The sequence below is a fragment of the Lactuca sativa genome, chromosome 8 (genome assembly GCF_002870075.4).
Source record: "Lactuca sativa cultivar Salinas chromosome 8, Lsat_Salinas_v11, whole genome shotgun sequence".
Taxonomy (NCBI): domain Eukaryota; kingdom Viridiplantae; phylum Streptophyta; class Magnoliopsida; order Asterales; family Asteraceae; genus Lactuca; species Lactuca sativa.
The window spans coordinates 6,554,197-6,558,988 of record NC_056630.2 but is presented as its reverse complement, the minus strand read 5'-3'; the positions used below and the strand labels follow the sequence as shown (position 1 = coordinate 6,558,988).

The following is a 4,792-nucleotide window of genomic DNA, read 5'->3' as shown; positions in this document are numbered from 1 at the left end:
TCCATGGGAGCTTACATGAAGCGGATCCAAGAAGATATGGGTATCGGCTTAGTCCAACCCGCAATACCTGCCACTGCCACATTCGAGTTGAAAGGGCACATCTTGACTGCACTGAAGGATATCCCATTTTTCGGGAAAAATCATGAGGATGCTTTTAAGCATCTAGATGAAGTCAACGACATTGTGGATTACTTCAATGTCCCAAATGTCAACAGAAACACAATCTTGCTTAGGATGCTTCCCATCACTTTCAAAGGAGCTGCTAAGGAGTGGTTAAAGTCACTTCCACCGGGTACAATTACCACTTGGGCTCAAATGCGTGAGCAATTCCTGGACCAGTTTTGCCCGCCATCCAAGATAGCCAAACTCAAGAAGGTGATAGCCAACTTTGAGCAACAGCCGGGGAAGTCATTATACGAAGCATGGGAGCGGTACAAGGGCTTGCTCAGAAATTGCCCTCAGCATGATCTAAATGTGCAACAAGAGATGTCAATCTTCTATGATGGGGTCAACGTTATGACAAGACAACTCCATGATTCTCAAGGACCTTTGACAAAGAAAAATCCAAGGGAGGTTAAGGAGCTGATTGAAGAATTCGTGAAGCACTCTCGCAAATACCACAACCCTAGGCAATATGGAATCAAAAGCAGTGGAGGGTCCCAAACTGAAGAAATAGCAGCTGTGATGTCTATGCTGAATAATTTGGACCGAAGGATAACACAAATGGACCAGTCAATACATGCCATAAGAGTGGGTTGCGATAGATGTAGTGGTCCACACTTGACCAAAGATTGCAATTTAGATGAGTTTGGGAACAGAAAAACTCAAGTGTGCTACTCAAGCAGGGATAAGTTTGATGAGGATTGGAGGAAACCGAAGAAGGAGTGGTTGCCATATGAAGAGTATAAGAAGCAAAAAGAAGAGAAGTATAGGCAGACAGGTCGAGGCTTTTATCAAAAGGAGCAGCCACCAGCCGAGAAGAAACCCGATCTAGAGACTATATTGATGAAGTTTATGGAAGCTTCGGAAAAAAGACACGATGCCACTGATTCTGCTATTAATGAACAACAAAATTTAATTAAGAATCAGCAAGCCTCCATCCATAACCTTGAAGTTCAAGTTGGTCAACTAGCCACTCTAGTTCATGAGAAGTTATCCCCGAAAAATACCGAAACAAAGACCCAATCTCATGTAATGGCCATAGACACCGAAGAAGAAGCCATCTTTGAGTTCCTGGAGGCATTGGAAGAAGAACCACAACAGCCCGATCCAAAGATGAAGAAGACTAAACTCGAAAATCATGAAGCTGCAGAGTTCCAGAATTCACGACGTGAACCTTGTATGTTCACGACGTGGGCCCGTCATGAACAGAAAAATTATGTAGTTGGTTCGGTTTATCAGCCGCCTTTGCCTTTTCCTTCCCAAGCGAACCTTAGTCCACTGGAGAGAGAGCATAGAGAGTTTGTCAAGCATGTGAAGGGGATTCCGATTAATACTCCCTTTGTCGAGTCCTTATCCAAAACTCCCGAGCATCAAAAATTACTGTAAGATTTGATAGACACTCACAAGCAATTAAAGAAGCAGTCTAAGGTGGTTCTAAGTGAAGAAAGCTCACAAGCTTTGTTGGGAGAGACACCAGAGAAGATGGGGGATCCTGGATGCCTCACTCTTCTGTGTGAGTTTGGTAATAAATTGAAGGTTAATGCTTTAGCCGATTCTGGGGCTAGCATTAATTTGATGCCTTTTTCATTTTATAAAAAATTGGAAATTCAGAAGATGAAGGCTACAAAAATGACGATTCACATGGCGAACCGTTCAGTGACACACCCCCGGGGCATAGTGGATGATATTTTGGTAAAAACTGGAAAATTTGTTTTTCCAATAGATTTTGTAGTAATGGATATGAAGGAAGATCCCGATGTTCCAATTATCCTTGGTTGTCCATTGCTTAACACTGCTGGAACTTTGGTTGATATCCGCGAGTCTAAGCTCACCTTGAGAGTTGGAGATGAAAAAGAAGATTTTGGGATAGAAGATGGATTCCCAAAGGAACATGTTCAAGAAGAGGTGTTCACAATTAACAAAGACAATGAACTAGAAGAACTTGAGAAGCTTATGGAAGAAGAGATCAAGGCAGTTCATCAAGTCAAAAGAACAAAACCTAAAGCATCTGTTCCATTTTTGGTTGAAGTCATAGCCTACAAAAGTCCACCTTCTTGGGTGAGCAAAGAGGACGAGGAGATGACAAGTGATGAAGAGGAGGTCACTTCAAGAGTGACAAAGCCGGTGGTGAAAGAGGAGGAGGATGCGATGGGGTGCAAGGAAGAAACTAAGGGCACAAAACGCAAGCTTGAAGAAGAGGTGAAAGTTAAAAAAGAAAATTCAAAGAAGGCATACGAAAGGCGAGTTCAAGCTTACAAGAGGAGATTTAAGGAACAAAAGATCCTAGTGGTGGATTCTTCCGAGGACTCAACGTAGGAGGCACGGAGTCCAGCTCAAGACTCCAAGAAAAAGAAGTGCTTCTTGGGAGGCAACCCGAGTTTGGTTTGCAAATTTTTTTTCTTTTTCTTTTTGCATTTTAGTTTTAAAAACTAAGATCAAGTCATCCAACTCTATTAGAACATAATGTAGGGACCTTAAAATGGAAGAAGTAATAATTGAGAACTTAGTTCAAAGTCAAAAATTGATTTTTCTCTTCCAGACTTAGTTCATGACGTGAATTGTGAATGAACCGGACACATAATCCATGATATGGCTTAGCCCATTAGACTAGTAAGCCTAAGATCAGTCCGTGAGTACATGGCCGAAACTTAAGCCCAGACACTATTCATGACGTGAATTTTCAAAAGTACGGGACCACAAAATAAACCAGTTAACCCTTCAATTGTTTATTCTTCACGAAGTGGAAGCAGAAATTGGTCCCCCCTTGGTCCCCATTGCTGCGATTTTAGCCGACAACTCCACTAATCTTCCTTGTGCTTACGTAATACTTCCAACAAAGGTAATAATTATTGGTTATTAAGTTCAATTTTTGCCCTAATAGATGAACTTAGGGTTAGGGTTTGTTAATTGAGTGAAATGACGAAATTTATTCGTTAAAATAACCTTTGAATGTTCATACTAAGTATTTGGAAGTAGTATAGGAGTAAAACCCATGGATATTTTGACTGGATTTTTCCCTGATTGTTACAATTCTGCCTTCTGGGATTGCGAATTCACGACGTGAATCTTACAGGATTCACGACGTGAATTCTGGGGCTGAACATAATTCATTTTCCTCTATGTTTAATTTGTGGATATTTGTTTTGGTTGTTTTTTCCTTGTTTTTGCAGGAATGGCTCCAAGAAGAGAGGTTCCAGCTGGGGTTGCGGGTTTGCACCCGTTTTACAATTTTCCCGCAACAACGCCCCGTGATGTTTTGACCCGTTTGAACAACAGATTGGGATGGATTCACAACAGGGAAATTGCAGTTGCTCCAATAGTCAATTGGACAAGATTGAGGGAAGTAGGGCTCGTAGACCGGGTGGGCCCGTTTACCTGATCTGGTTGGCAGAATTTGTTTCGGGTGCAAGAGCAGGTCTACAAGGAGTTTTGTGTCGAGTTTTTCGCAACGATGACATTTCAAGAAACGATTCAAGATCCACATTGGCCACAAGCGTTGGTATTTAGATTGGGGGGTGAGTACCGGGAGTGCAGCCTGGTTGAGTTTGCTTGGAGAGTAGGATTGTATGATCGACAGGAGGCTATGACTCCCGAGTTTGGCATGTTTTTGAGTGGGGCTGCTAGAGGATATGCGGAGGGTGTCACGGGGTATTCTTTTTGGCATAACATTGCCTCCGGGATGTTTAATTCCAGAGTATCTCCCGAGAGCAGTATTCGGTCCCCGATCCATCGTTTACTCCACCGGTTCATCACCTATTCCATCAACCATAAGAGGCATGGCGACAAAGTGACTAAGCAGAACTTATTTTTCTTATGGTGCATCTTACAGCCTGGTGTCTGTTGCAACATCCCGTATTTTCTAGCCGGTTTTCTGGCCGGGTCTGCCGCGAGTTCGCGCCCTGGGAGCCCTATTTGTGGGGGGCATTTTGTTACTTGTTTGGCCCGTTCTTATCATTTAGTTGTTCCCGATATTACTAGATCCATGACGTGTGTGGACGAGCATGACTTTGGTATGGGATATTTGGAAACTATGCGGGTGGTCAGAAATTTTGGATCGCATTGGGGCATAGTTCCATCAGATGTTAAGGGTGATGATGAGGATGATCAGCCAGCCGACCAACCTACGCTAGAGCCGAGACCGAGGCGCAGGAACGTGAGAGGAAGGGGAGACCGCGGGCAGCCGATACACCCACCTGCTTCCATGGTTGGTGCACCTTTTGGGAGGGATATGGTTGGTTACTTTGACCAGTTATCGTTGAGTGTGAATTGGATAGGCGGCACTATGGAGTGTAACATCCAAAATTTCAAAACAATTAAAACTTTTCAAAATCACCCATTTTTTTAACATTGTTGCAAAAAGGTTTTCAATAATTTATTAAACAGAGTAATTTCCCAGGTTCATATCATAAAACACCAACACGTGGAACGGTACGATCACGCCCTTGCCTTGTTACAGACTCTTGAGAACCTGAAACACAAAACCACAACTATAAGCCCGAAAGCTTAGTGAGATACCCCCAGAATACCAACCACATATACGCCTTCCGGCCCATAACATATCGCCTTCCGGCCCATAACATATCGCCTTCCGGCCCATAACATATTGCCTTCCGGCCCATAAGCATAAGAT

General features: G+C 43.1%; 1 non-coding gene across 1 annotated transcript; it reads right to left on the bottom strand.

Annotated features, from left to right (window-relative positions):
• Positions 1 to 363: 363 nt before the first annotated feature.
• On the bottom strand, positions 364 to 470 carry LOC111877000 (small nucleolar RNA R71). Its single transcript, XR_002845210.2, has one exon. It is a non-coding gene; the product is annotated as a small nucleolar RNA R71 (small nucleolar RNA).
• Positions 471 to 4,792: the final 4,322 nt, after the last annotated feature.